The 11013-nt window shown below is 38.2% G+C and overlaps 1 pseudogene; it reads left to right on the forward strand.

Annotated features, from left to right (window-relative positions):
- The first annotated feature begins 1085 nt into the window (after nucleotides 1-1085).
- Nucleotides 1086-3232, forward strand: LOC145544599 (NADH dehydrogenase [ubiquinone] 1 alpha subcomplex subunit 12-like; annotated as a pseudogene).
- Nucleotides 3233-11013: the final 7781 nt, after the last annotated feature.

Below are 11013 nucleotides of genomic sequence, written 5' to 3' on the forward strand. Positions count from 1 at the left end.
CCCGACACTGACCTCCCACTCTGTCGCCTGGCCGTCACCCAGCAGTTCCATTAATCTGACTTCCAGGCATCAGGCATCCGCAGGAGAGCTTGTCCAAGTGAGAAAGATTCCTGCTGTACCCTTTCACTTAGGCAAAAAAACAAAAAAAGTGCCTGCGTCATAAAGCAATTCCCTTTATGACCTTGTGAGTGTGGGCAATCACTGTGTGGTGAGCCTAGTGTCGATGTTAAAGGTTTTAAGACTTTCGAGATGGAAATGAAACATGATCCCGGTTTTCCAACCCAGAAGAGGGTCTCTTCAAGCAGCTACATCTTTCACGCCACTTCAACTTTCTAGTTTCTGGGTTGGCTCAAGCCATGTCAAACCTGCAACGCAGAGCCGGCAGCTTGAGTGTGGGAGTGTCAGCGCAGATCTATTTCTGTGGCAAGTTCAGTACAGGCTGAATTTAAAATATGAAAAACAAAAGTGAGGCTCATAACTATGTTACTGAAAGAGGGGGAGGGGATAAAAACACAAGACTTCTACAGAAGCACCATTGCCCTTCTCCCAACTGCAATTTATTACAAATGTTTCTCTATTCCAGCTAACATGATGTGCCAAGCTGAAAAAGAGGCAAATCATTGTGAGGTTTTACTGTGCCTGCTTTTAGTAGCCAGCTCTAGTCCTGCCAACCCTTCTATCCTCTGGCCAAATAGAAAGTTGCAACACAGAGGAAATTGTCTTTTGCTCAGTGGAGGAATGGCCAAGTCCCCACAAGCTAGGTCTTACTGTTTACTTGGGGTCCAAATGGAAAAGAGAGGGGATGCTACTGCTGTGTTTCAAGCTCACACAGATTCTCCAACATCCCAGGCAGGGGAGGAAGTAGGGGGAATGACCTAGGGGCAGTTGTGTGTGTGTGTTTTAACCTAACTACCTAGAGGTACCTCCACCAATAGCTGGAGTCTAACATCAGCGAGTAAGACTTCAATGATCCAGTTATAACATTAGCATTTCTCAGGTTAGGCAGTCTTGTTTGTGGCAGTTGCTTCCTGATGGGATGCTAATATAGCCTCTCATACACCCATATAGGACTAAAACTAACAGAAATGCAGCTAATGGAAGTGCTATTGACTGGCCTGCTCTCTCCAGGCATTTTCATCCATGGATGTTAGCTGGATCTCCACAGTGACTTGACAGCATGATCATTTTACACCACAACTAGTTTCGAGGGGCTTGAAAAAAACTGGGCGTTTTTACATATAATGAACAAGGAGTTTATGAAAAAAGTCTTAAAAAGGGAGAGGGAGAGAGGCAGGGAAATGTTCAAACTAGCCCCCATCTGTTTCCTGAGGTCTACCCTTGGATTTGCATTATCTTTTCTCTGGATCTCATGAGTCTTCATTGTTGTGAATAGTGATTTGTGGTACATGGCTGCTGACTAATTTTCCTTTCTCTTTAAATTCTTGTGTCTGCTTTTTTGGCATTTTTATCTTTCCATTTCTTCTTCATGGAATGCACTTCAACAGAAATGGGAAAAAAAGGATCTCCTACACAAGAACTCTTGCATTCCCAGCTTTTGCAAGAGAACTCTTATTTGCAACATAAATTCTTTCATCACTAGACTGGAAAAGGTATGTAAATTCCTCTAACCGGTATATCATTGACTCAGATTTTCTCCCATTTTTTTTAGTATAACTTCTCAATTACATAAGGAAATTTCCAAAATTGAAAATATATTTTCAAATTTTCACATAATGATATTAGCTGTAGGCCATGTAATTTTAATTCACTCATTAACTCAATCAATAAAATGTTTATTGAGTACAATGTGCCAGACCCAAAACTAACTATTGTTAAGTTTAACAGGGAACAAGACAAGCATAGTCCCTGCCTTCAAGGAATCAGACTTCATTCTTCCATTCATTCTTTATTTCATAAGTATTTGAGTCTAATAATCTATAAGACATTTTGCCAAACCTGAGAATATAAAACAATTTCCTGGTCCTCATGGTATCTCTGTGTTCTTGATTTTTTCCCTCAGTTCTAATGGCTTATTTCATACAAACTTTTGGTTCTACAACTGAAAAACAACTGTTATTACAATTACCAGTAGTCCAGGACAGTGTATTTCAAAAATTCCAAACTCTACTAATTTTCAGCAGTTTTTTTAATCTAATTAAATCTGCTGAAGGTGCAACTCCAATACTTTGGCTACCTGATGCCAAGAACTCACTCACTAGAAAAGACCCTGATGCTGAGAAAGATTGAAGGTGGGAGAAGGGGACAAAAGAGGATGAAATGGTTGGATGGCATCACCGACACAATGGACATGAGTTTGAGTAGGCTCCAGGAGTTGGTGATGGACAGGGAAGCCTGGCATGCTGTAGTCCATGGGGTCGCAAAGAGTCGGACACAACTGAGCGACTGAACTGAACTGAACTGAACTGAAACCCAAGTCAGGCTTGTCCCATTTGAGACTTCATTAAAACTGAAGTATTTGCTGTTTGAATGCTATTTTGTAAAGTAAACATAGCCAGAAGGAATAAGCATTGTCAGAATGTGCTTTGTCAAAATGTGCTTCATTTTCCAGAAGGTTCTGCTTCCCTGATCTGCTCATTCTAAGTTTTAGAATTTGGCTATAAAATATACATTTGTGTATTCATCCTAATGTGTTTCCTAAATTAAATTTTTATTATGACAATGAAAAGAATCAGTTTTAAATGCATAAAATCAACTTCTAATTCTTACCAAAGAAGACATAACCTGGTGGCTTCCCCTGAATGGGTTTCTGTGTGGTGCACCCAGGAGGCTGGCCCCATAGGACATGACGGAGTTCCTGTGAGTCCTAACTGCAGGCTGCAGCAGGTCAGAGGCCATGGCAACCTCAGCAGCAGCATATGAATTTTCCTCAGGGCAAATGATGTGAGGATTGGTACATAGTGGGGAAGACAAATATGGAAATAAATACTCTGAAGACAATAAACAGTTTTTGGCCATCACTGAGGGGTCATACTCACTATCGAAATAAGTGGCAAAACCATATCATGGGATGTGAATAGAAGCCTGGTGCCATCAGCATGGCTTCCTTGGCTTCTCTGTACAACCAATGACCCTCCAACAATAAGACCACAACTGCTGGTAAGTTTATTTGGACAAACCATAAAAGCATCAAACTGGCACTCCAGAACAGTGTGTAGTTTACTCTACCAGAAAGAGTCAGCAGTGGGCTCCTGCTTCAACACCTTACAAGTAAAGACAATGAAAAACAATTTAAACACATAAAATATAGGACTTTTCATGTAATTGTAGTTTAACTGCTTACTATTAACTTGATTAAAATTGACTAAGGGAAAATAGTGTCAAATTAGAGTCAAATAAAAAAGTGGAACTAAAGTATACTGATGCTATTCAAATGCCAACTACATAGATTCCTCATAAATTACAAGTATCAAGGTAGGAAGGAAAGAGATGCAACACTGATGGAAATATTACTAAAATAACAGGCCAAATAATTTTAAAAAATAAAGTTTGATTCTTAAGGCATTGCGCATCAGGCAACACATGGGAGTGATTTGTGAGAAGAGACCCTATGATTGTCCGAAACTGCTGCCTCGGGAGCCTTTCCAGATTGCCGTACAAGGACTAGGGAGGAAACCAGGCTGAGTCCCAGAGCTTCCCTGAGTTGAGGAGACAGAGTTGATTGTCCACAGAGGCCCAAGCAGCTAGAATTCACAAGGCAAATGATGATAGAATGAATGAATATGCACTGTTTCAGTCGTGTCTGAATCTCTGCGACTCTATGGACTGTAGTCCACCAGATTACTCTGTCCTTGGTATTCTCCAGGCAAGAATACTAAAGTGGATTGCCATGTCTTCCTCCAACGGATCTTCCCAATCCAGGGATTGAACACACATCTCTTATGTTTGCTACATTGGCAGGCAAGTTCTTCACCAGTATCACCATCTGAGAAGCCCTAAGGATGGTAGAGGAGAGAGTGCTTGTTTAGGTAGAGAAGAAAGCAGCTTTTAGTTTGCATAAGAACTACAAATGTTTCTTCAGCAGTTCAGAGATAGTTGGCTCTAGGGTCTTATCCTCTATAAAAGAAACAGCTCTGTTATCCCTTTGGCTGAAACAAAACAGCATTACAGCTTGATAGGTAGGGCCTAGATTCTCAAATTGATTGCATTTGGAGGAAACCTCCTTCCTCTTGCCACTTTTATTCAACATAGGTTTGGAAGTCCTAGCCACAATCAGAGGGAAAGAAATAACAGGAATACAAATAGGAAAGGAGAAGTAAAACTGTCACTGTTTGCAGAAGACAAGATATTTTGCATTAGAAATCCTAGACACCACCAGAAAACTACTAGAGCTTACCAATGAATTCAGTAAATTGTAGGATACAAAATTAATATATAAAGTCTGTTGCATTTCTATACACTAACAACAAAGTATCAGAAAGAGAAATTAAGAAAACAACTCTATTTACCATCACATCAAAAAGAATTAAATAACTAGGAATAAAAACTACCTCAGGAGGTAAAAACCTGTACTCTGAAAATTATAAGGTGAAAAAAATTAAAGACAACTTAAACAGATGGAAAGATACACAATGTTCTTGGATTGGAAGCATCAATATTGTTAAAATGACCATATCACTCAAGGCAATCTACAGATTCAATACAATCTTTATCAAAATACCAAACACATTTTTCACAAGACTAAGACAGATAATTTTAAAATTTGTACGGAAACACAAAAGACTTACAAATAGTCAAGATAATCTTGAGAAAGAAGAACAGGCTTGGGAAAGCACCCAGTCTGACTTCAGACTATACTACAAAGCTACAGTAATCAAAATAGTATGGTACTGGCACAAAAACAGACACATAGATCAATGGAACAGGATAGAGTCCAAAAATAAATCTACACACTTATAGTCAATTAATCTATGACAAAGAAGGCAAGAATATACAACAGAGAAAAGACAATCTCTTTAATAAGTGATGCTAGGAAAACTGAAACCACTACATGTAAACACAAAATGAAATTAGAATATATGTATATGTAACACCATATACAAAAATAAACTCAAAATGGATTGCAGACATAAATGTAAGGTTGGAAACCATAAAACTCCTTGAGGAAAACATAGGGAAAACCTCTTTTACATAAACTGCAGCAATATATTTTTTGAGTGTCTCCAAAAGCAAAGAAAATAAAAGCAAAAATAAACAAATGAAACCTAATTAAAGCTTTTGCACAGCAAAGGAAACTATCAACAAATGAAAAGACAAACTAGTGAATGGGAAAAAAGATATTTTCAAATAATACAACCAATAAGGGATTAATGTCCAACATCTATAAATAGTTCATGTAATTCAACATCAAAGAAACAAAGAACCTGATTTAAAAATGGGCAGAAGAACTGAATAGACATTTTTCCAAAGAAAAATACAGATGGCCAACAGGCACATGAAACTATGTTCAACATTGCTAATCATCAGAGAAATACAAATTAAAGCCACAGTGGATACACCTCACACCTATCAGAATGGCTATCATCAAAAAGAACACAAATAACAAATGTTGGCAAGGATGTGGAAGGAAAGGGAAACTTCATTCACTACTGGTGGGAATGTAAATTGGTGCAGTCACTGTAAAAATCAGTATGGAGGTCTTTCAAAAACTAAAAACAGAACTACCATGAGATGATTATGATTTTTATCTTTCCTTTTGTTAAAGTTGTGGATCAGCATTACACTGATTTGAGAATGTTGAAACATTCTGGTGACCCTGGAGTAAATCCAGCTTAACAGTGGTGTATGATCCTTTTTACATATTGTTAGATTCAGTTTGCTAATATTTTGTTGAGGATTTTTGCATCTATTGCTTATTTATCAAAAATATTGGCCTGTTATTTCATTTCTGGTAGTGTCTTTGTCTATTTCTGGTATCAGAGTATTGATGGTCTTGTTAAATAAATTTGGGAGTATTCCCTCTTCAATTTTTTGGAATAGTTTGAGAAGAATGAGTTCGTACAGGTTGATCCATAGTTTTATCTACTTTCTTTAAACTGATAGTCATTTAGTTCAAAAACATTCTAAAATAGTCACATTTTTTACTCCCCTCCTCCACATTTTGTGTTTTTGATGTCATATTTTACACCTTCATGCTTATCCCTTTACTAGTTATTGTAGTTATAGCTGCTTTTACACTTTTTATCTTTTAATCTATGTATTGGCTTATTTAAGTAATCTTCAACCCTTACTGTGGATTTCCCTGGTGGCTCAGATGGTAAAGAATCCACCTGCAATGCAGGGGCCCCGGACTCAATTCCTGGGTGGGGAAGATCCCCTGGAGAAGGGAATGGCTACGCACTCTGTATTCTTGCCCGAAGAATTCCATGGACAGAGGAGCCTGATGGGCTACAGTCCATGGGATCACAAAAAGTGAACACAACTGAGTGACTAACACACACACACACACACACACACACACATACACAACCCTTATTATATATTATCTGTTCGTATTGGGAGTTTCTCTTTCCTATAGATTCTTACTTCCTTTCCACTTACATAAGACTGTTCAACATTTCTTTTAGGGTAAGTTTACTACTGCTGACTTCTTTTAGTTTTGCTTCTCTGAGAAATTCTATTCTAAATGATTATCTTGCTGGGTAGAGTATCCTAGGTTGCATTTTTTTTCCCTTTTGGACTTTGAATATATCATGCCACTCTCTTCTTGCTTGCAAGGATTCTACAGAGAAATCAGTTGGCAGCCTTATGAGGATTCCCATGTATATGACTCTGTTTTTTTTTCTTTTCTACCTTTAGAATTCTCTCTTTAGATTTAACTTTGGTCATTTTAATTATGATATATCTTGGTGTGAGGTCTTTTCTACTTATCTTGTTTGGGACCCTATCTGCTTCCTTTACCTGGATATCTGTTTCCTTATTTAGGTGTGGGAAGTTTTCAGCCATAACTTCTTCAAATACATTTTTATCCCATTCTTTCACTCTTCTCCTTTGGCTTCTATAACGTGAATGTTGTCCTGTCTTATGTTATCCCATAGATCCCATTTATTGCTTTATTTTTGTTATTCGTGTTTCTGTCTGCTATTCTGATTGGATGATTTCCATTATTCTATTTTCCAGATCTCTAACACCTTCTTCTGTGTCACTTAGTCTGGATATTTATTTTTGACTGAGTCTTCTCTATATTCTCTAGCTCCTCATAAAAATGACCTGTGCTTAGATCAGTTCTTTTTCTAACTCAATTAGCAATTTTACTCCCAATATTTTTTTTTCTTTGTTTTTTTTTTTTATAAATTTATTTATTTTAGTTGGGGGCTAATTACTTTACAATATTGTAATAGTTTTTGCCATACATTGACATGAATCAGCCATGGGTTTACATGTGTTCCCCTTCCTGGACCCACCACCCACCTCCCTCCCCATCTCATCCTTCTGGATCATCCCTACTCCCAATATTTTGAATTCATTGTCTGGTAGGCTGATTATGTCTGTTTCATTTTTTACCAGGGGTTTTCTCTTGCTCTTTCAATTGAAAGTAATTCTTTTGCCTTTTCATTTTACTTAACTGTCTTTGTATGAGTTTAGGTGAAACAGGTACCATTCATGGCCTTAAAGGGGTGTTCTTATGTGGCAGTGTTCCTATGCAGACTGCATGTGTCCAATTTCTTTGGTGGGAGGGCTGGGTTTGATGTAGATGCCAGTCACATTCTTCCTCAGGGTGTGCTGGCTGCTATCACCTTGGTAGGGGGTGTGGCTTATGATTGAGGAACTAGAGCTTGCACAGAGTATGAGGTGCCACCCTATCAGGGGCACAGTCTGCTCACAAGTTGCTAGAGTGGAAGCCCTGAAGGTTGGGTTCAGTTGACACTATTCCCTTTAAGTGTGTGCTTTTCCTTCTCCCCACACTAAGACATTTGCCCTAAAGGAGGGGAATGTTGAAGCAAGTGGGACTCATGTACTTACGGAGGTTCAATGCACTGTCTTTGTAGGCATGTGTAGCTCTGCTCAAATGCATCCCAAATTTGCATCTTTTCCCCTGTCATGGTCACCTCAGATCTAAAGTTAGACTGTGGTGTGGATTAGGCAGGGCTGAAGCGTCTGCTTTGCTGGGACTGGGGAACATGGCATGGTGGTTGTGGAATTCAAGCAGCTACACTACCATCAGAGTCGGGGCTGCTTCTGAGGCACTGTCTGAGTGAACACCAACAGTGGCCACTGCCCCTCCATCTAGACCACACCCCAGCCCCACAGACCACTTCTGAATTACTAGGTTGATTCTTTTCCTAAGTCCTGGCCATCCTAGATCCAGTGCCAAGTTGTGGCATGGGGTGAGCAAGGCTGTGGCATTTACTCAGCCCACACTGAGGAGCTTAGGAAGACAGCAGTTGCTAGGGCAGACTTCTCTCTGCCTTGTTTGGGGGCAAGATAGAACCCAGGTTTTCCTCTTGAGTGGAGTCTAGGCTTCTGTAGCCTTTTTATCTGTCCCAATTGTTCTGCCATCAGACAAGGGGGCTTGTCTCCTACGCATGGGACCTTAGGACCTGGATGCCCAGTTTGTGGCTCTACCCTCTTTCTCTCCATAGCAAGTGTCTACTTGTGCAATCTCATTTTTTTCTTGGTTTCCTCCCAGGGGCACATGTCCTGACCTAATACTCTTCTTCCCATTCTAGCCACTTTCATGTGTTTCTTTCTTACAGTTTTGGTTGTATAGGAGTCCTTCTGCCAATTTCCAGGTAGTTTTCTGTGAGAATTGCTCCACATATAGATGAATTTTTAAAGTTTTTGTGGGGTGAGATGAACTCCATACCCTCTTACTCTGCCATCTTAATCTCCCCAATACAACAAAAACCTTAATAGTGAGCAGAGAAGAAAGACCGATAACCAAAAAAGTAACAGTAGTTAGTGCTGTAGCAGAATTCTCACCAACCATAATAGAAGCCAGAAGATAATGAAAAATAAACTTTAATGTTAATGGAAAAATAACTATTATAACCAGGAAAACTGACATAATCCAACTCAGTAATTGAAGAGATTTCAATGAAGGAATTAGCTACAAAAGTAAGGGTGGGATTTAGAAAAAAAAAAAAAAAAAAACCCTGAAGAAATAGGGAGAGAAGTAATTATTGGAACCTGTAGAAAGTTGGTGGGGAAGTTCACCTAATGGCAGCTTTGGCCTTTGGTCAAGGGAAGCAGTCAACCTATAGCAACTCCATCAGAGAAGAGTGGAGGAAATAAATATCCCATCATCCTCCTCCTCCCTCCAGTGAGAGACTCCAATGCCAGACTCATCCATTGCTTTAACCAATTTGAAGTCAGAGATATTGACTCAGTTTATATAGCTCAGCTTCTTGATCAGTGAGAATGATGTAGAATAGTGGAAAGTGAGTCTGCTTAGATGAAAGGATGATATCCAGTACAATTGTCATCCCGAATGTTGTACAAACTAAATTTTCAAATATAGGTCAAAATAAAGATTTTTCCAGATGAGGACTAGTGATCTTTATGTGCCAGATACCTGAAACAGCCGGCAAAGAATATATGTATTTTTAAATAAATAAAATAAGCCCAAAAGAAAATGATAGGTTAAATATAAATTACCAAGCAACAAAAATCTATAAGCCTTTAGTAAACTTACACAAGTGTGGGTTATTATAATAATAGTAATATTATTAACAATATTAATGGGAGAGGGGTAAAACAATGCCAAACAATTATTTGGAATCTAAAAGGAAATAATGACTGATGATAAAGTACTTATACTGGATGGAAGGGTAGAGATACAGACTAGTTTTTTACCTAACACTTGATGTTAAAAAATTTAATGCTAGCTACAAAAAGAACAGAAATAGAATGTTTAACTTCCAGATAAGTAAAGAGAAAGCAGGTAATGATGAAAATGTAATCCATCCAGTAAAAAATAGCAAAATAGGAGGGGGGAAAAAACGCAAATAAAAAATCACAGAATAAAATACTAGAAATAAATTCAAATAAAAAAATAGGGAAGAAGATTGTATATGTACTAGAAGGTAATTTAAATGTAAACGAAATCATTTTTCTGGTTAAAAGACAAAATATGTATCCTGCCATGGCTCCTTGGCATCTCTCCAAGCACTTTTGCAACGATACACTCACCAGGCTCTGTCTGGCTCAAAATTTTACAGGATTCTTTTGACTGTAAGTTACAGAAATCCAACTCAAACTTACTGCAGCAGAAAAGGAAGTGGAATTATTTGCAAAAGTGGAAAGAGAGATCCAAACCACACTGAGAAGATTCTCTTTATTTCCAGTATGCCATGACTGACTCTTCTTTGCAGAGTTTAGCACTTCTTTATATAAATATATAATAGCACTTATCCATTGTTCCAGTTGTTCATCTACATATCTGTGCCCTGTCCCAGTTACCCAATCTTTTGGGAACAAATACTGTGTTCTCATCTTCATATTCTTATCCCCTAGCATATTTTCTGACACAGAGTAGTCAGCTAATAAAAGCTTAATGAAAAATAAATGAATGAATGTCTCAGATGGTTATTTCTATACATGATCTCTCTCCCCTATTAGAATGTCAACTTCTTGAGGTGGTCTCATTCCATCCATTTCTACATTCAATTCTACTGCTTTTCATGCAGTAGATAGCCAAGATATATTGGGTGATTGTGTGAATAAAAAAATTTAAAACTTCCTTCTTTTTAAAGATAAGTGGCCTGTACATATTAAATGCTATAATGTGTATGTTCAGCTTTAAATTTTCAAATGCACTTCTCAAGTAATTACAAGGGTGCTTGTACCAAAAACTGTGGTCAGGAAGTGGTGACTCAGCCAAAACAACTGGATGGACCCATGTCCTCCTTCTGCACCCCAGATCCAAGGCTGTCTATACAAATAGAAGCTCATCCTCCATAGGCCTTTTGTACCACAGTTCAGCACTTTGTAGGCATTTTTTACAAAGACACTTTCAAGCTTCATCAATAATGTTGAATATCCTCACATTAATCA

This window comes from Giraffa tippelskirchi, chromosome 4 (assembly GCF_054371585.1).
Source record: "Giraffa tippelskirchi isolate mGirTip1 chromosome 4, T2T-mGirTip1v1.2.pri, whole genome shotgun sequence".
Classification (NCBI taxonomy): Eukaryota; Metazoa; Chordata; class Mammalia; order Artiodactyla; family Giraffidae; genus Giraffa; species Giraffa tippelskirchi.